Source organism: Phoca vitulina, unplaced genomic scaffold, assembly GCF_004348235.1.
Source record: "Phoca vitulina isolate PV1807 unplaced genomic scaffold, GSC_HSeal_1.0 scaffold6, whole genome shotgun sequence".
Lineage (NCBI taxonomy): Eukaryota > Metazoa > Chordata > Mammalia > Carnivora > Phocidae > Phoca > Phoca vitulina.
This window is the reverse complement of record NW_022589709.1, coordinates 39,213,930-39,235,584: the sequence shown is the minus strand read 5'-3', so window position 1 is coordinate 39,235,584 and position 21,655 is coordinate 39,213,930. Positions and strand designations below refer to the sequence as shown.

General features: G+C 38.5%; 1 protein-coding gene across 1 annotated transcript in view; it reads left to right on the top strand.

The window, feature by feature from the left end:
- ADGRV1 (adhesion G protein-coupled receptor V1) overlaps positions 1 to 21,655 on the top strand; it is a 538,587-nt gene that overhangs the window by 399,081 nt on the left and 117,851 nt on the right. The window lies entirely within an intron of this gene.

Genomic DNA, 21,655 nt, shown 5'->3' with positions numbered 1-21,655 from the left:
CAATATTACATACTCCTTTTAACTCAGTGGCTCTTGATAAGTAAGATTTTATGATAAAAGCATCAAGTTGTGGACATGGCAGCAGTGATGTGAATTGCTGGCAATTAGATTTACAAGGTACAAATCAATGTGTGCCCTTGGATGTGACTTTACCCCCAGGATAATGTCTCTCAGTGTGTGGTTCTCAGATGATTTGCTTCACCTGAAAATTCTGATTCCTAGGCTCTGCCTACGGAGATTCTGACTCCTCAGGGTCTGGGGTGAGGCGTGAAGGTCAGTACTCTGAACAAGTCCTTGGAGAATTCTAACGCAAATTGAAGTGTGAAAGCTATGAACTTAGAAGAAAAAGAATCTCTTTCTGTCAGTCAATATAACTAAATTGTTAATAGAAATAAAACTATAATGATTACATGTTCAGAAGTACGAAATCTATATCATACACTGAGCGACAGTGTAAAACAAATTTATTTTATTCAAGTATTCGTAGTCAGCTCTACCCAGTTTTTACCAAATACATCCTGGGTTTTCCATATTTACTAAGAAAAAGAAAGCAACATACAGAAACCTAGTAAAGAACCTGGTCCTGAAGGGAAAGGAAAGCCTTTTCTGCAGGACTGTCTCCTTTGCCTTCTGACCTTGTCTGTTTTAAGAGCCTGATGTCCTGCAGGAAGTCCCAGGTGGGCTTCCTGAGATGCAATTTCATACTCTGCCAGGTCTTGCTGTCCTTAAATACTTGCTAATTGAAGCTCCAGACAGCTGGGATAGCCAGCGGAGTTTCTCGAACAGTTCCCTTTGCTGTCCCGGGACCTGGACAGAGATTCCATGGGAGGTGCCATCAGTAAACTGGATATGGGAGATTTACATAGCAGCATAGTAGGATGAAGTTTTTGGCAGAGTCTCTACAAGAGAGGTGTTGAAAGAAAAGCTGAGATTTATGTTACTCAATATCTTGACCTCAACTAGTGTTTGCTTTGGGTTTGTAGGTGTGAACTGCCCTTCTAAAAAGTAGCAGACACTCTTATATTCACTTTAAATCATCTAAAAGAAAAGATGTACTGTACATTCATACAAATAAATTAAGAAGTGAGTTTTAAACCCTTTTATGAAATAGTCACATTGAGATTCCTTTCAAAAACTGTGTCCTAAAGCACACTGATACCAATTCAGTAAAAATCCCCACATTTTATGAAGCAAAATTATATTACTCAGAATTCATGCCGAGACAAATGGCAGAACCCCAATGCAAGCTGGCATGGCATAAGCCTTAAAGATTATCTAATTGTCAGTGAATGGGTGGCTTCAGGCACTGCTGGATCCAGGGGTTCAAGATGTCACAGCACACTGACTTTCACCATCTAGGGATGGAGCCGGTGTCACAACAATTGTCTTTTAATCATTGCATCACTGCAAGGTGCTTCCTACAGGGTGGCAGCATGACGGCTCATGGCTTCAGGCTGTCATCCTTTCAGCCTAGCAATCCAGATGAAAACAATTTTCTCTTTTCAAGAGTCCCCCAAAGAATCCTAAATGAGAGTCTCATTGGCCTCAGGGAGTTGATGGGACAGCCCTGAGCTTATCAGTATGGATGGAGCAGATAGCATTGATTGCCCAGATCATGGGCCCATCCTTAGAGCTGTGAAGAGCGAGGTCAGCTGTGGCCAGATCACGTGGATCTCAAAAGAAATTCTGAAGTGCTGTTACCAGAAGAAGAAGGAATAAAAGCTTTACAGGCAACTAGCATCTATTTTATTAACATAGGTTCATCATAATAAGTAAGTAGTATGTAAAAATCTACATGAATGCAGCCCTAGGATTAGGAAATGTAAGGGAAGTAGTAGAGATATTTTGACATCCACCCTTATGATTGCTCTCTACTTTGATCTGGTCAAGAATAGATGACCATTCTTAGCTAGAACACTTTTAATCATCTCTTCTTGCCTTAAACTCTTTGATAAATATGTCACACTTTAGTGCAAAATGAAACCAACTTTGAGATGGCTCTTTTGTACCCGTGGCTAATGGTAATAGATACGGAGGCTTGAGCGTTGGTGTGCCATTAATCTACTTGGGTTATTTCTCTTTCTCTGGAGGGAGATTAGAAGTGATGCCATTAAGTTCCCACTTTTTGCATAGGAATCTGATGATTAGGAAACTGCTTTATTTTTTTTAATTGTAAAACTCCTGGGATTCTCAGTGATAGATGTCACCCAAATAAAATGGTTGTTGGTGAAAATGCTGTCATCCAAGCACATGGCCTTTAAAAGGTAAATGTTTTTAGTTCTTCACATTTTAACTCTTCAGATTTGCCTATTTAAATACGTATGGAAAGAAATCTAATTCTTCTCTGTCAGAATTCACCATTTGAGCAGGTGGAACTTCAAAATTCTCTTCAATATTTGGGCCCAGCTAACTAAGCCGTGGTGATCAAAATAGGTCATGTTTAAGAAAAACTGAGAGAAAATATGCTAGTTTCTAACTATAATTATTTTATGGCTTACAGTTACAGCAGGATGGCTGATTTCTTCCCCCTGGATTGCATATGATGCTACTATCTGTGTAATGTTAGCTGGTTTATGTTATTTCTGGGCAGGTTCCAGTAATCATTCTTGTCAGGCTGCCATGGGTGTGTGCTTTTGTAAGCTGGCCTCGATCCCAAGGATTGGGACTAGGAATCCAACATGTGTCCAGTTCCATTCTCAACCCTCTAAACTATGTGACTTTATTAGTACTGACATATTTACTGGCCTGCATGAGCTAATCAGCCGGCCGCAGAGAAAAGAACTTGCTCGATAGCTTCCATTTGTATGTGACTTTCCATTTTGGTAACTACTTTCGTGTACATTATCCCACTTGATTCTCAAATAGACGAGGTATCAGTATCCCAAGTTTTCAGGTAAAGGCTAGAGCTTAAAGACCGTTAATGACCTCTGCCAAGTTACGTAATTAGAAAATGACAGAGTCAGGGCTTTGACTCTGGACTGAGTCTGTGTTCTTTCCATCATGCCATTGCCTGGGACCCATTCTGGCCTTTGCAGACGGCAAGACAGAGCTAGGCATGTGTGAAAGACCAACTGCCACTGTGCATGTCACTCAGGAAGGCTGCAGGGCTGAGGAATGTGCAGACATTTCAGTTGGAAGGTATAGGGGCTTGACAGGAATTGAGACGCTGAAGAAGATATCAGGGAAGAAGAATGAACCAGTAGGAGATATTTTAAAGGACACTTAAACCTCCTGAATGCTATTGCCCAGACATCTAAATCTCTGAGATATTATTTAAGAGCCACTGACTTTGGGGACAAGTTAGTTCTTGTCCTACCTGTATCACAATTCAAATGAAAGAAATCTTTTCACTAAATGTCACTTAATTTGGAATACATAATACTTAACTTTGAATTTTTTCAAGCTTATTTATCTTCAGTTTCCTAACATGTAAACGAGAATTTGCTTTATCACTTAAGTGCTTTTTATATATTTTCAAAGTTGTAATGTAAATTTAAAGCAAATGTTTCCCTACAGAAAGAGACAGGAATCAATGGTTCGGATCCCTAAGGGCAGTTATTTGAAGTCCTTTAACTGCTGTTGGGACTTTGAATTGCAAAAGGAAAATATTTTATCCAATGTAATTTTTGTTTTGTTTTAAGAATGTCAATTACAACTGTCACAACTGATATTTTTGAAGGGCTATCATGCAAAATGGCATAAGTTTGTCAGTTTCATTCATCAGTACGTAAGATATGACTTGAATTCTAACTGAAGCCTTCTGTCTTTCTCTTGGTGGTATTATTTTGCTCTCAGTTTCCTCGCTATGTTGTATTTACAAAGTTAAGTACATAAAATCCAATTGGAGTGTTTAGAAGCAGATCAGATGGTTTAATGAACTCAGCTTTATTCATATTAGGTGGGGAAATCAAAGCTAAGATTAACAATTTCTGTGCCCGTTAAAGAGTCAGAGACCTAATTAAGCTCACAAGAGAACCAGGTCAGAGACTGCTTATCCTCCACATTTCGTATATGAAATAGTCCTATCTCATCAGCTTTCATACGAATTTTTACAAAGGAAATGCAAAACAGGGGAAAGCATTAAATCACATGGCTCTCCTCAAAGGATGGCAGCAAGTAAATATAGTGCGGTTGCACCCCCAGATCATTACATCTGTGTGGCACAGATTCATGGTCACCCTTGTCCTGGCATTTTGGAATAGACCAAGGCACTTCTGAACAAAATAAGGGTAGTGTTTGGTAGAAGGCATGCTGTCGTCAGCACCTGGGGCAGCTCAAACACTGGGAATTCAAATCTAGATGCTTCATGGGATCAAAGATACCGTATATCCAGGGAAAAGCCAGTGAAGATTATTTTTCAAATGATTGCCTACTCATGAGAGTGGGGCAGGTCAGCACCATGATTAGTGTACTCCTTAGTCAGCAAAGATGGCAACTGAAGGTAGGAATATTGTGATAAGTATTCTAAAATCATGCAAGCATTTGATACAGCTTGCAATTCAAAATATTTTGAAATTGGCCCAAAAAAAAAAAAAAATGGCATGGCTCATACAGTAATCACAACCCTCAGAATAATTCCATTTTGAACTAGTTAAAATGGTATAATCATCTTTCTTCTAGCCTTATCTGCCTGATTCAACCAAGGCAGATGCTATCTGTTGTATATATCATGCAATCTAGACTCTCCAATAACAGATCTTTATGAGTAGAACTTATAGCCAAGTTAAGCATAATATTTCTATAAAACTAGACTTAGGCTTAGGTACTTTCAGCTGCTTATTTAATGTCCAGGGAGCCCAGGTGGGAAGAACTACTAAAATTACCATCTGGGAGAGTGGAATAGTTGAGCTACAAAAAATTTCAATGGCTCTTAAGAACTTTCCTCTCTCTCTCTTTTTCTCTCTCGAGATTTCCATGAAAATAGGACAGAAAAAAAATTTTGACTGAAAGATTTGATTCAGGATAGGCTCAATAGAGAGTACCCGTGTACTTTCACATTTAGGGAAAGGAAAGCCTCTAACAATTTTCTAAGTCCTGGATACATTTGGGTTTTTATTTGTGTAACCCCTATAATCACGGCTAAATACAGATAGCTAAGAGTTGGCTTGGCCTGTGTTTTCTTGAAATGGCTAACATCCATTTATAGGTTCATAAATCCTTCAAGTGTTTCCACTGTGTGGGTTTATGGAACCCCACCCCACTTATGAGTAACTAGAATGGGATCACAGATAACCTTGATTACTTGTAGGGAGAAATTTGGGGGTAGATGAATATAGTAATTCAGTTTCCCTTAATGTGAGGACGGAACTTGTTCCAACAGGTTTACAAGCTATAGTTTTAGCAGGCATCTTTCTGTGTTGCTATTTTAAGGTGTTACATTTAAAGGAGACAAAAGAGCTAAAAATGACTAAATTTAGGTGTGGAATCCTAGGACTTTTGAAAGGAAATTTGGGATCCTATGGATATTTCTGTAATTTTTAAGCTCCCTGTTGTCTCAGGTCTTACTTTTTGTGTGAATTAAAATAGAAATGATTTCTTTTTTCCTATTGAATATCCTGCAGATAAACTTAAGACCTAGTGATTTTAGAGGGGGATTGGACTGATGCTTAAACAGAAACCCTTATTTATAAGCTGACTTACCTGTTACAGTTTTGCAGTTAATAAGCCAGTGTTTAAATATGTTTCCTCTCCTCATCTTTCTGAGTTAGGGTTCATTTTTCTGGACTGGTTCAGGTTTAGTTGCCAGAATAGTAAGTGAATGATACTTGGAAATGCTTTCTGGCATTGGATTTAGAAATACAAATCATATTCCTACCCATGGTTTCTACCTCTTAATCCCAAAGGGATCCCGAGCCACCCCCAAGCTCCAAGAGTGGCTTGGTGGGCAGGAGACCCAGAGTCCTAGCAATGATTGCCCCTGCAGCCCTGAGCAAGACTAATATTAGAGCTACGTTTCCTTTTTTCAAAATGTAAGTTTTTTATACTGATGAAGATGGGATTTAAAAAAAAAAGAGTATTTCTAAAATGCTTTAAAAGATATTATTTTTGTTTATTTTTGGAACCTAAATGTAATAATATACAGAAGCTAGTAACTACCCATAATAGAACTTTGCAAATTAAAGCTTATACCTTGATGTTATAGGCCAGTAGCTCTCAGCCTTGACTACACATTAGAATCTCCAGGAAAGCTTTTTATTTTTATTTTTCTATTATTCACTTTATTTTTTGTTTATTTTGTTTAGCTCTATATGTTGAGCACTGACTGTTTGTTTGTTTGTTTGTTTTTTGAGCACTGACTTTCAGTAGATTGCAGTGAGGGAACTATTCTTTTAGGTACAGATTCCTGACCCAGAAGCAGGTCATCAAAAGATGTAGCACCGGGTTCTCCACAAATGTGCTTTGTATTGTGGGCAAGTGGGCAGTCCCCTTTCCAGCTGTGTCCTGTTTCCTGGGATGAGAGGTCTCCACACCGGACCCTTGTTCAACAGTGAGGCTGGTGGGGGACCCGCTATATGAGGCCAACCAAGGGCTTTGCTATCCTGCTGCCTAGGAAGGATTCGGAATTAGAGGCATTCAATCATAATCCTGCAGAGGGTAACTTCACCCCACTGGCCCCTCAGGCAAGCACATATACCAATGGAAACCTTTTTAAAACTAGTACAGTTCCCCCCTCCCCCCCCGCACAGTTTCCCTTTCTGTGGTTTCAGTCCACCATTGTCCACCCTGGTCCAGAAGCACAGGATCCTTCTTCTGACCTATCATCAGATCAGTAGTAGCCTAACCCTAGATCACAATGCCTCCGTCACTGACCTCACTCCATGTCAGACGTAGGCATTTCATCATCTCACATCACCACGAGAAGGGTGAGTCGAGTACAATAGGAGATTTTGAGAAAGAGAGTGATCACATTCACATAACTTTTATTACAGTGTATTGTTATAATTGTTCTATTTTGTTCTTAGTTATTGTTGTTAATCTTACACTGTCCCAAATTTGTAAATTCAGCTTTGTCCTAGATATGTATGTGTAGGAGCAAACAGAGTCTACGTAGGGTTCGCTACTGTCCATGGTTTTAGGCACCCACTGGGGTCTTGGGCCATGTCTTCCGGGGAGAAGGGTGGACTGCTGTACCGATGCATAGGCCCAATCCTAAACTAGTTTCTGCACCTAGGACCGAGGGCCCAGGCACAAGCAGGTTCTAAAAACTCCCCAGCTGATTCTAATGTGCAGCCAGAGAATTCCTCTTCTCTGGACACTTAAGCCTGTAGCATCACTTTCTCTTAGCTGTTTAGTCTCTTGGTGATCTTAGCCATTTCTTCCATTGTACTAGTAGCCTTGTCTAGTGTGTGATGATTTTGAGACAGAGGAATGGCAATGAAACTGAAGGTTTGAGCGTTTTCAGTCTAGTTGAAGAAAGGAAGTTCATGTTAATAATATCCTATTTTAGAAAGGGAAGCAATCTCTGTATTCCCTGAATTATTTTAGTGAGATTATTAAGCCTTAAGCTAATGCCCTATTAACTACTGTCCTTACTATGCCAACACTTAGAGTTTGAGAACATTATTTTGCTTACCTCCTTTATAAATAGGCATTGATTTGTTTCCCTCCTGAGATTTAACAAAAAGCAATGCTCAGTTACACACAAATTTTTAAAAAACTGAACAACTATGCAAAATGACAAAAAGATAGAAAATAAAATTCTTAATCCCTAGAAAATGCCTCTGAATGTGTGTGTATTTCATGATGAGAGGAACTAGGTTCCACTAAAACTTTTCCTTGTTGGTTAAAAAAAAAAAAGTCAATTTCTTCTCAAAGACACAAACTATAGTGTGAGCATTTCTGTGGTGTTTAGATTGCTGCTCATTGCATAACGGGCTAAAGAGGTTGAGTCTTTCTTTTCAACAGAAAGCATGCCCTTTAAATTTCTTGCCAGGCTAAGTGACAGATGAGACAATTTACATCCACTAAAATTTCAAAAACTTGATGCAGTAGCCTTGGCAACAAAATTCTACCAAATGAAAAGCGTCAAATTGCACAGAATGGTGTGCATAGCCAGTGGGTCTTCACATCGACTTCCCTGGGAGTTGTGCCAAGATAAATGGCTTTAAAGTTTCCATTGCTGCTTCTGAATTATAAACTGCAGCTTTTTGAGCTCTTATGAGACTAGGAAAGGTGATTGCCTCTAGCAAGCGCTTCTGACCAGCCCTGGCAAACTTGAGACCATTCCTGATCCGTCAGAGTAGACCTGCTACGCATTCAAGTATAGTATCCCTTTTATTCTGCGTCATTCTCCCTCCCTTCTCTCTAGCATTCCCTTGCTGTCCTGTTTTTCCATCTGCTCCTTCTCCTGTGCACAGTTCCTCACCTCCTTCCCCATGCAGACTCTAACTAACTTGCTTAAAAATCACAGTTAGTCAGGGACAAAATCAGGAGCCAGCATGTTGCAAAAACAGAGTTGCCTGGGGGCACAAGGATGATTTTGAGGCCATATCTTACCCTAGTCGATAATTAAGCATTTTAATACCAGTTATCAAAAGGGGTACATAAATACCTTTAAAAGAACTTGGGATTGAGTTAGAATTTAAAATGTAGTATAATTGATTTAGTGTATGACCTTTGTGGACATATAGTTGGATCAGCAGATATGATTACTTTTGAACATGTACAGTCTTTCTTCTGTTGCAAGAGACATCAAGGAGCGCACCTGGGTGGCTCCGTCAGTTAAGCGTCTGCCTTCATTCAGCGCAGGTCATGATCCCAGGGTCCTAGAATCGAGTCCCACATCGGGCTCCCTGCTCCGCGGGGAGCCTGCTTCTCCCTCTACCTCTGCCTCCCTCTCTCTCATGAATAAATAAATAAAATCTTTAAAAAAAGAGAGAGAGGGAGACATCAAGGAAAGGCGTGCTCTCAAATAAGATGGTTTGTTTTAGCTGATGTCTAACGGACTGCCATGGCCAGAAGAAAGCCAGTCGTGCACTCTTTTCCCCACCTTTCGGCTGCACATTCAGATTGGCAGCCTGCAAACCAGAGCCCCCACCAGTCAGCAAGCACATAAACCCCAAATTCTCATTTCCGTGATGGGTCATTGCATGTATTCCAGTTATCTCCACTGATCACCCAGGCGGGGACTTGAAACAAAACTGGTTTAGTGGTGTTGTTCCACTGCGATTGGTACAGGAACTCTGGATGTACTGTTAAAAAATAAGGCATAGGACATAAAAAAGCTTGGCAGGCTAGCTTCAGCACAAAAGCAACTCAATTCTCAACAAGGCAGAGGTGACGAATTTGAAGAATTGGGCACGGTGTACTGATGAGATAGTAACTAAAGAAATGCCATCTAATAATAATAATTATCACCTGCCTACTACAGAGTGCTGCTCTGAAGTACACCCCACTGTTATCATCCCCATTTCAGAAATGACAAAGCAGAGGCACAAAGTACCTACAGAGAACTTGTATGAGTCACACAGCGAGCAGACGGCCCAGCTGGGATGGGCACCTGCTTCAAGGCCAGTGTGTTAAGCCACGGCCTACAGTTCTGCTAACCTTCAGGAAACTTCCGTGCCGTACAAACAACATCAAATGTTTGCAAACGCTTTACAGCAGAGTAGGTATGATACCAGCAAGTGAAATGAAATGTAATTTATTGGAGCAGGGCATAAAACAATGCCCTCTAAAAAATTAAAGCAGTCAGAGATCATTTGACTACGTGGGTGCTTTGTAAATATTAACCAAACTACTATTTTTAAATTCTGTAATTTAATTATTAAATAATTTTGCTTTCTCTCTTGGTATAACTCCCTTTCCCTGTAATCCAACACAAGTCCTGGAAAATGGAAAAGTTCAAGATTAAACCTCTGTGCTTGATATTGAGAAGTAGAAGGAAATAAGTATACACTATTAGTATAAAGTAAACACTTTGGATTGGTGCCTCCTTGGATTTCAGTTAATAGAGGGAATGAAGCTCTTAGGGAGGTTTAATAGCACTTTGAACATGAACATTCCTGACCTCAGAGGCAGCACAGCCATCTGTGCTGTGAGTGGATTTTCGGAACGTGCCAGACACACCTGGTAGGTGGGGATGGGGGCGGGGCAGGGCGTGGGAACACTGAAGGCCTTGGTTAAAATGCCTAATCTATCTATAAATGTTTTCATAAAGACAAGTTAACCTCAGCTTTTCTAGTATAAGGGTAGAACCAAAAGTCCATGGACTAGAAACCATTCCTCTCTCTGCCATTAATGAGCTGTCTAACTAGAGGAAAGGAACGATCTCTCAGTTCTTCATTTTCCAATCCATAAAATAATTAATGGACTAAGTAATGGTTGCTAACCTCTTTGATAATCTAATAAAAGCTCAGAGCTCACTCTCTCGAGAAATGTGCAGGCATAAATTAAGTGAAGTTCTTGAGCCTCATCATAGAACCTAGGTTTAAAACATAGATTAAATCTCACATTCTTTACAGTGCCTCCTTTGGTGATTCTGTTAATTTGTAATTCTGGGAAGTTGAGATATGGTGGGTGTATTTGCTTGTTCGGGAGCAAGGCAAGGCCAGCCCAGAATACGGAAAGATATGGAACCACCATGAGAAAGGGGGTCAGGAAAGTTATTGGCACTCGGTGGAAAAAGGGAGGTCGTTGAAGTGAGAAGGCTCTGCTCTGTGCTGAGGACAGATGGAGTGACTTGCAGGAGAGGGGGCACAAAGATTTTAATTTTGCTCTCCTCTTCTAGTATACTGTGCTTTATGCATTGGTGCAGACCCGACCCTCTAATCAGGATCTCATTAAGGAAAAGCTTAGCATTGTTTGGGTTCTCTTTCCCACAGCAGAGCTAAAAGTAAACAGCAGCCAAAGATAAACAAGGAACACTGCTTTTTCCTCTGTTATACAATAGTAAGTATAATTTATTGACAATATTGTTGCTATGGTAAATACTGAATCTTACAATGAAGTTTTCAAAGAACCTGCTGGTTTCTAGCAGGGCAGCAGACTTTCTTTTGTCATTAATGGAATTTGTTTTCTAAAGCAGGATTTTTTTTTTTTTTAGAGGGGTGGGGAGGGGCAGAGGGAGAGGGAGAGAGAATCTTAAGCAGGCTCCATGCCTAGTGCAGATCCCAACCTGGGGCTGGGTCTCATGACCCCAAGATCATAACCGGAGCTGAAACCAAGAGTCAGACGCTTAACCGACTGAGCAACCCAGGCGCCCCACCAATCAGAATTTCTTAAATAACAGTCTGTGTGCTGGAAGACATGAGAGACCCACTTGCTACTCAGGTCCAGTGTTTTGTTCTGTTTTAGTTTGTTTTGTTTTGAATTCTCTAAGCCAGCAAATGGCTGCATTTCAACTTTTCTCTGCTTTTGTTTCTTGTAAAAAGAAGTAGAAAGACAGATTTATGAGTAAAGAACAGAATTATACATCCATGCGTCTGAATCTGTTTTGAGGCTGTCTGCATCTTGGTGTGGGAAAGAATTCCTACCCCAATCCTTGAAACTATGAGCAACCCCACTGTTCCTCCTCTCCCACGTAGCTAGTTATCTACAGAAACTTAGATAGAGGAGAAAAAAAAAACCTTGCCTGAGGAAAAAAAAATCCGTCGCAACATAATAATCTCTTACCTGGTCTTCTAAAATATTTGAAATTTTACTTTTTCTGTTTAGATATTTTGTTCATCTGAAATGTATTTTTGTGAGTTCAGTGTCAAGAAGGGATTTTTTTTTTTTTTTTAGTGATAACCAATTGTCTCAATACCATCTGTCAAGTAATTTATTCTTCCCCTATCTATGTATCATATACTAAAATTCCCATTCACACGTGGGTAGGCTTTTTCTTCTTTTCCATTTGCTTATCCCTATGCTAAGACCATACTCGTTTAATTGCTATATTTCTCCTTTAAGCTATTAATGATGAGATTCTGTTGATAGATATCCTTATGTAAAGCCATCTTTGAAATACTTGGATAAACCATACTTTGTTTTAGTCCACTCTTGAATGTAAATTACTAATATTTAATTTCATTTTCTTTCCATGTATATGTATAAGCAAGGTTGGTTTATAATGATTCTTTTCATACATTTCTGGTCTTTTGGTATCCAAATAATGATATCATCAAAAATGAGGTTGGGAACTTTCTATTTTATGATACAATTTGTATAAGATGGAGTTATCTTTTTTGTAAAGGTTTAACACTCACCTGAAAACCCTTATTGACCTAAAAATATGGGGTGAGTTTTGACTCTAATTTCTTTAATAGTTTTTGGCCTATTCATGTTTTCTATTTATGTTGAGTCATTTTTGAATTTTTTTTCTAGAAAATCATTGATTTCATCTAAATTTCAAAATTTTTATATAAATCTATATATAAATTTAAATATATTAAACATAAAATGTTTCATATTATTTTCTTATATCTAAAGTTATATCCCTCTTTTTATTCCTTAACATGGTTTTTGTGCCTTATTTCTTTTTAATGATCAATTATGCCAATGACAGTATCTTTTCAAAGAAGTAGCTTTTTAAACTATTACTTCATTCATGTGATCAATAAATTTCATTGAGTAACTGCTGTATGCCGTGCTCTGCTCTAAGTGATGGAGGTCGGGGGAGAAAACAGTGAAAAATAAATAGATCCTCGATCCCTGCTCTTGTGGAGTTTACGAGGCAGAGACAAAAACAGAAACAAAACATCCAATATAATTAATTATACGGGATACTATAAGATAAGAAATGCTGTGGGAAAAATGGGACAGAGTGAGTAGGATCAGAAGCGCTGAAAGGACATGTGAGCTGCAATTTTAAAGGAGGTTTTTAAGGACAGGAGAGGTGTCATTGAGAAGACGATATTTGAGCAAAGATTTAAAGGAGGCAAGGAAGTTAGTCATGTGGGTATCTGGGAAAGAATATTTCTGGCAGAGGAAGTAGCCAGTGCAAAGGTCCTAAGGCAGAAGCATGCCTGAGATGGCTGAAGATTGCAAAGAGGCCAGTATGGCCCAAGTAGAGTGAGTGAGAGTCAGAGGAGAGGAGAATATAGGGAAATAGGTAAGTGTCATCCCTCTGGGCTTACTTACACTGGGAGGGCTGCAGGAGGAAAGATAGGATCCAAGTTACAGTTTGAAATGTAAAGAGAAGCAGGGTAGAGAAGTTAGGAGGCTACTGCAGTAATAGATTCAAGAGATACTGGTCATGTGGCCCAAGGTGGTAGCATTGGAGAGGCATCATCTATCTGGGCTGGTTTGGCTTGTTTCTATTTCACCCGTGTTGGCTTTTCTCTTTATTATTGTCTTCCTTCTACTTCCTTTTTTTTTAACTGAAGCATAATTGACACACAGTGTTACATTAGTTTATTTAGTTGAATGATTAACCATCTTTTCTTATCTATTTTGTTCAATTAATTATAATTAAATGAGAATTTGGCCAGACCTCTTAATTATATGGTTTATTCTTTTGTTGTCTTTCTAATTTTTTGTTTTTGTCAACTTGATCTATCAGTTTCTGAAAGAAATGAGATCTTACAATATGATTGTGAACATGTTGATTTTATCTTATATAGGGGTTTGCATTAATGTATTTTGAGACTATCTTATTAGGTACATGTAGGTTCCACATTATTATATCTTCCAGGGGAAATTGTTATCACTAAGTAATATATACTTTTGTCTCTGTGAATGCTTATACGGCTTGCCTTATACTTGGTTTTGTATTAGTACTGCTATCCCAGTTTTCTGTTTTGCTGTGGCATTTCCTAACCCTTTACTTTAAACTCTGTGAATCGTTATTTTTAGGTAAATCTCCTATGGCATATATCTGGATTTGTGTAAATCAAATCTACAGCCCTATTAGCTAATGGGTTTAATACATTTTTATTTATTGCAGTTGTTGGTAAGCTTTGAGTTATTTCTACTAACTCGTTATGTATTTTCTATAAATCAAGCTTTTTGGTAGCTTTCTTTTGCTGTCCGTTTTTTTTTTTTTTTTAAAGAGTTTATTTATTTATTTGACAGAGAGCAGGAGAGACAGTGAGAGAGAAAGCACAAGCAGGGGGAGAGGCAGAGGGAGAAGCAGGCTTCCCGCTGAGCAGGGAGCCCGATGTGGGGCTCGATCCCAGGACCCCGGGATCATGACCTGAGCCGAAGGCAGACGCTTACCAACTGAGCCACCCAGGCACCCCTGCTGTCCTTTCTTTGGTTTGTTTAAACAACCCACTTTTTGTTTACAAGTTTGTGTAGTTTTTTTTTTTATTATTATTCAAGTATAAGTAACATACAGGGTTATGTTAGTTTCAGGTGTACAATATGATTCAACAATTCTATACATTACTTGGTGCTCATCATAATAAGTATACTCTTAATCCCTGTCACCTATTTCACCCATGTCCCCATCCACCTCCCCTCTGGCAACCACCAGTTTGTTCTCTGTATTTAAAAATCTGTTTTTTTTGGATATCTCTTTTTTTCTTAGTTCACTTGTTTTATTTTGTTTAATATTTGTTTATTTGAGAGAGAGAGAGTGGGGGGGTGAGGGGGCAGAGGGAGAGGGAAATCAAGAGAATCTTAAGCAGATTCTCCGCTGAGTATGGAGGCTGCCAAAGGGCTTGATCTCATGACCCTGAGATCATGACCTGAGCTGAAATCAAGAGTCAGACGCTTAACTGACTGAGCCACCCAGGCACCCCTTGCTTGTTTTGTTTTTTAAATTCCACATATGAGTGAAATCATATGTATTTGTCTTTCTCTGACTGACTTATTTCACTTAGCATCATACCATCTAGATCCTTCCATGTTGTTGCAAATGGCAATATTTCATTCCTTTTTATGGCTAATATTCCAATGTACGTGACACAACACACACACACACACACACACACACACACACACCCTTTCTTTACCCATTTATCTGTGGATGGACACTTGGGTTGCTTCCATAACTTGGCTATTGTGAATAATAACAATATGCAATATTGTTATTATAACAACATGCAATAAACATCAGGTGCATATATCTTTTTGAATTAGTGTTTTCATCTTCTTTGGGCAAATACCCAATAGTGGAATTATTGGATCATATGCTAATTCTATTTTTAATTTTTTTGAGGAACCTCCATACTGTTTTCCATAGTGGCTCCACCAGCTTGCATTCCCACCATTCCAACAGGTGTAAGGTGATATTTCACTGTGGTTTTGATTTGCATTTCCCTGCTAATTAGAGTTATTGAGCACCTTTTCATATCTGTTGGCCATATGTATGTTGTCTTTAGGAAAAATGTCTATTCATGTCTTCTGCCCCTTTTCTAATTGGATAATTTGGGGGTTTTGGTATTAAGTTGTATAAATTCTTCATATATTTTGGATATTAACTCCTTATTGGATGCATCATTTGCAAATATCTTATCTGGTGGGTTGTCCTTTTGTTTTGTTAATAGTTTCTTTTGCTATGCAAAGCTTTTTATTTTGGTGTAGTCCCACTAGTTTAATTTTGCTTTTGTTTCCCTTGCCAAAGGAGACATAACTAGAAAAGTGTTTCTAGGCTGGTGTCAAAGAGATTATTGCCTATGTTTTCTTCTAGGTATTTTATGGTTTCAGGTATCATACTTAGGTCTTTAATCCTTTTTTAGTTTATTTTTGTGTATGGTACAAAAAAGTAGTTCAGGTTCATTCTTTTGCGTATAGCTGTCCAGTTTTCCCAACACCATTTATTGAAGAGACTATCTTTTTCCCATTGTATATTCTTGTCTCCTTTGTTGTAGATTAATTGACCATGTAATTATGGGCTTATTTCTGGGCTCTGTATTCTATTCCCTTGTCTATTTTTGTGCCAGTACATATTGTTTTGATTACTACAGCTTTGTAGTTTATCTTGAAATCTGGAATTGCTTTGAGCTTTGAAGAAATCTTCAAGATTGCTTTAGCTATTGGGGGTCTTTTATGGTTCCATACAAATTTTAGGATTATTTGTTCTAGTTTTGTAAAAAATTGTGTTGGTATTTTAATAGGGACTGTATTAAGTCTATAGATTGCTTTGAGTAGTATGGACATTTTAACAATATTTGTTCTCCCAATCCATGAGCATGGAATATCTCCATTTGTTTGTGTCATCTTCAATTTCTGTCATCAGTATTTTATAGTTTTCAGAGGTCAGGTCTTTCACCTCTTTTATTAAGTTTATTCCTAGGTATTTTATTATTTTTGGTGCAACTCTGAACAAGATTGTTTGTTTGTTTGTTTTGAAAGAGAGAGAGAAAGAGCGCAAGCAGGGAGGAGGTGCAGAGGGTAAAGGGAGAAAAAGAGAAAGAATCTTAAGCATGCTCCTCACCTAGCACAGAGCCTGAGGCGGGGCTCAATCTGAGGACCTTGAGATCATGACCTGAGCTGAAATAAGAGAGTCAGATGTTTAACCAACTGAGCCACCCAGGTGCTCCTAGGACTGTTTCTTTAATTTCTCTTTCTGCTACTTCATCATTAGTGTATAGAAATGCAACACATTTCTGTATATTGATTTTGTATCCTCAAGTTTATATGGTTTTTAAACTAAAATATATATACTTAGCAGAAATTTTAAAGTTAATTTTCTTGAATGATACAAGAACATGTATTTCCTTGTGAGGTTTATAATTTTTTTTTATTGAAAGTCCAGCTAGGGGTGCCTGGGTGGCTCAGTCAGTTAAGTGTCTGCCTTTGGCTCAGGTCATGATCCCAGGGTCCTGGGATGGGGCCCCATATTGGGCACCCTGCTCAGCAGGGAGCCTGCTTCTCCCTCTCCTGCTCCCCCCTGCTTGTGCTCTCTCTCTCTCTCTCTCTCTCTCTGTCAAAATAAATAAATAAAATATTAAAAAGAAAGAAAAAAAGTCCATCTAGACAAGGGTAATTTTATATAGGAATATATGTGCCCTTTAATGGGATCATGCACAATTCATAGGTTCCAGACCAGTTTTATCTTAATTTCTCAGCTCGATGTTTCTTATCTATATGAACGATGTAAATTTGAATGCAACATCTATATGGGGCCAGGAATTGGAGTTCAAATCTTTGGCTAACAACTATTTTCCACCTCCTCATGGCAGTCAGCAAAGGCTTTTCTGGTTCCCCTTTCATGATCTTACCAGCCATTCATGGTCTCTAGAATTCTGCATTAACTCTTTCAGGGTCCTGCCACCTCCACACGGGCATTAAAACTAGGCTTCCCTGGTTCTGATTTGCTCTGCCAGCCATAGGACTGTACCCCACATTGACAAATGTGTGACTTTATTTTAGACACATGAGGATTTGTGGTTTTATTTGTTGAATTAGACTATATATTTAACTATTATTCTTGTGGGGGTTTTTTTGTTTGTTTTAAGTGAGTTCTGTGTCCAATGAGATCAAAAGTCACATGCTCTGCCAACTGAGCCAGCCAGGTGCCCCTCTTATTTATTTTTTAAGCAATTTATTTGTTTGGAGCGGAGGGATGTTCTTACATGTCAGTACAGTCAACCATATTGACTTGAAGTCCATTTTCCACATTTTTACTTATTTTTTTTTAAGATTTTATTTATTTGAGAGAGAGAGAGAGTGCATGAGCAGCAGTGGGGAGGGGCAGAGGGAAAGGGAGAAGTAGGCTCCCTGCGGAGCAGAGAGCCCAACATGGGGCTCCATCCCAAGGACCCTGAGATCATGACCTGAGCCAAAGGCAAACGCTTAACTGACGGAGCCACCCAGGCGCGCCTTCTACATTTTTACTTTAAACTAATATTCAAAATCTTAGTGATATTGTTTTATATTTCTGATGCTGCCTTACTCAAAGACAGTGTTTATTTAAAATTCCTGTTTTTCTTGTTTGGGATCACCAAATATTTCAATTCCTTTGTGTAAGAGTCATAAAGTTTAATGTGTAGAAATTCTTAACCAACTGTGGTTTTGTGATAACTTTATTTTATATATGAATACCAAAATTAAGAAATTTTTAAACTATTTTTAACATTTGGTTTAGTATTCCTGTGAACATACAAACAGTAATTGCTTTCTCTAAATCTTCCAAAAGAAGCTGGAAGACCAAGTCCAAGATAGGCCAGGAGGTTACCCAAACATTTTTCTGAGGCTTGTGAAAAACAGTCAGAGTCAGTCTAAATACAAACACATTATATTTCAATCCAATGAGATCTGGTCTGTAAACTTTTTGAGCGGGTTAAAATCTGAATAACAGAAAACTCATGGAAGAATCTGCCTCAGTCGTGACAGCGTTGTAACAAGGGTTTCTAAACATTTGAAAAGAGATTCAAGAAGGGTGACGTGACGTGGTAGATTAGTAACATCAATTAATCAGTTTTATTTTAGAAAAAGGATCCTTCTAGAACTTTTGTTTATCAAGTACTCTGTCTTCACAGGTCACCCTTCCATACAATGGTTTTGAGAGCTTGACCTGATTCCCTATCACGGGAAAGGTGAGGAATATAGTGTCTTCACCCATTTCTCCATGAACACTTGTGTTTTGGATTTCTGCAACTAGCTTTTTCTACAGTTTTCTTCTCTGTCTGTAATCAACACAGACGTGAAACAGAATCTTTTTGCTTTTTTGTGTCTTGCCAAATTCTCCAAGTTTAAGTGAGGGTAAAGAGAAGACAAAACAGAATAGTAAGCATTTTGCTTGGCATCCTTATTTTTAAAGATTCTCCTGTCATCTGCAACTTAGAGACTTCCTCAGTGACTATTTCTTATTCCAGCCCTGTCCTTCCATCATGCAGTCTGTCCTGTGTTCTCTGTCCTCTACCCCCTTTTATGTCCTCAACTCTCACTGCCTCCCTCTTGGGCTGCCCCTAGAAAGGAACCATATTTTCTCACTTTTTTTTGAAGAGCAAGTCAACTTTTCCTTGATCTCACCTTTCCTTTCTCTTGAGGCCCATGCATTTACTTCCCAATGGCTTTTTAAGGAGTTTTGCTAACAATATTATATCCGTAAGAAGAATTCTGTTTATTAGATTTTGAAATAATATATTTTTCTTCCCCAACATGTTTCAGATCCATTTTACAACTTTTGCTTAACCCCAATTTTCTGAAATGCTTTTACTAATTCTGATTTTGTTAAATACAAAAAATTTTAAGAATGTAATTTTCAAGAATGTGGTTGGTAAACTATTATTATTTTGTATTTATGTTATTAACTAGCCCAATTTAATGAGGTCAAATCAAGTAGTACATGTAGACCAATATATAACACAAAAGGAAAACAAGAAGATCTTGGATTTTTAATCAAAGTGAAAAGCCAGTATAGCTTGGGCATCAAGATCATAGATAAATTCGTACATCTGCCTGTCTAGTTTCAAATCTTCTTCCATCACTTACTATCTGTATGACCTTGAACAAGTGATTTAACCTTTCTGCTCTTCAATTTTCTCATCTGTAACATTTAATATTAATATTGATAATAATGCCTACTTCATATAGATGTTACAAATAATAATTGAGTTAATATATACAAAGCTCTTAGTACAATGCTTGCACCTTGCTAGCTAAGATTTACATACTCACACCACATATATTATCTCAAGGACTTGAGAACAAAAGTATGTCATAAAGAAGGAGGCTGACAGATTAGAGATTTTACATTAACTGTCACAGATATCTGACATTTAAAATATATTCAATGAAGAAATCGCTATCTTTCAACTTAATTCTAATATATGCCAAATAAATCTAAAATATTCATAAGGAGGTAAGGCATTCACCCTTACATTTTTTTTTAATATTTTTTTCTGGCTCCTTAGAAAATCTGATAAAAGCAATTGCTTGTTTCAAGAACTGTGTTAAAACAATAGTGCTTACATATTGGACTCATAGTTCTCGTGAAGCCCATGCTGATACCCCAGGTTAAGAATTCATGGCTTAAGAGTCTCTGGTAGGGGGGCGCCTGGGTGGCTCAGTAGGTTAGGCTCAGGTCATGATCTCGGGGTCCTGGGATCGAGCCCTGTGTGGGGCTCCCTGCTCAGTGGGGAGCCTGCTTCTCCCTCTCCCTCTGCCCATCCCCCTGCTCGTTCTCTCTCTCTCTCAAGTAAATAAATAAATCTTTTGTAAAAAGTCTCTGGTAGGAAATCAGATGCAAAAAAAGGTTTTTTTTAACTGTTTTTAATGTTAAGAATTACAAGATATAGATGACCCACTTGGACTTAGGAACTCTGATACATCTGAAATTTTACCCTCCTTGCTAGCTAACAAATTAGCCTTCCACAGTGCATGAATACTGTCAGAAATGAGAATTCTGGGTCAGAGATAAAGCAATTCATGACACAGCAAGCAGACTGCTCATGTTCACGTCAGGTCCTGTTACCCCCGCAAGACACAGGGGGCAGGGTAACGTAGCCTGGGTGGATGCTGTACACGTAGTGGACTTGCGTCACACCTGAGGATTCTCAAGCCTAGGAAACCCCCGGTTTTGACCATGGGCTGCAGGCAAATCTGTCTGATCTTTACCCTGGAAGGACACATCTTTATTATACTAGACAGCAAATAAGTCTGCTCTCTGCTCCAGAGGAAAGTACTACTCTATTTTCCAAGGCTATCCCTACATTCTTGAAAAGATAGTCCAGAACAAAAGCTGTCAGGGCTTCTGCTTGCAAGTCATGCAGAAACAGAAGTGTGTCCCAACATGTGTCCTACCATGGGTCAGGGAAAAGATATTGTCATATTTTAGTTGGGGGAGGGGGAGTAAAGTTAGTTAAATGGATAGATAATCAATGATCTCTTCACAGTAATAGGAATATGAAAGGGACAAGGTATACGTAGTGATTGCCTTTGGGAAGCTTACAGGCTTTAAACAAATAAGCCTTAAAAGTTATTACCATTTACATCAAAAACTAATGATGTACTATATGTTGGCTAATTGAATTTTTAAAAAAAGTTTTTGCCATTTAGGTAAGTTTCGCCAGAGGAAATTAAATGAATTTATGAAATTGTACATTGGGGGGACTTGATCTAGTTGATGATGTCAAAGGAGGTGTCCCTGAGAAATAACATTTGAAAACAAGGCCATCAGAGTAGTAGCAATCCTTGGGTTAAGAGTAGAAGGAAGATCCTACTGGAGGAAGGAAGCCTGGATTACTGGAGGAACTACTCAAAGGCCAGGATTATCAGATCAGAATAAAATAAGCAGAGGCCAGATTGGATTTTGGACGGATAACAATGCAGTCACTGCGAGGTTAAGAGAGATAACACACCCTTATTATATTTGCATTGTAAAAGCCGCTCCCACCACCACCATTATTGTTGATGAGGAAGAGGTTGTAGGGAAATCAATGAATACAGACAGTGGAGTTGAAAGCTTATTTACATAAGCCAGACAAGAGGTGATAGTGACCTGTGTATAGATAGTGGCATCGTAGGTGAAAAGAAATGAATGGATTCAAAAATATTTATAAAATATAGTTGTCAGTCCTGGGTGATTGATTCGATTTAGAGGGAGGAAAAAGTCATGGACAATTCTCAGATTTCTGGCATGGGCAACTGCACAGGCAGAGTGCCTAGAGAGAATTAACTAGCTTCTTGGGGATTCATTGCATAAATTCACTTCTATTTCAGTGAGAGCGAGCATTTTAGATATATACACGTAGAAACCTGATTCTCTCCAAAGCTCGAAGAATGAACTCTGGTACAGATGAAAGATGAGCTGTAGGGGATTGAGATGTCACATACACCTCCT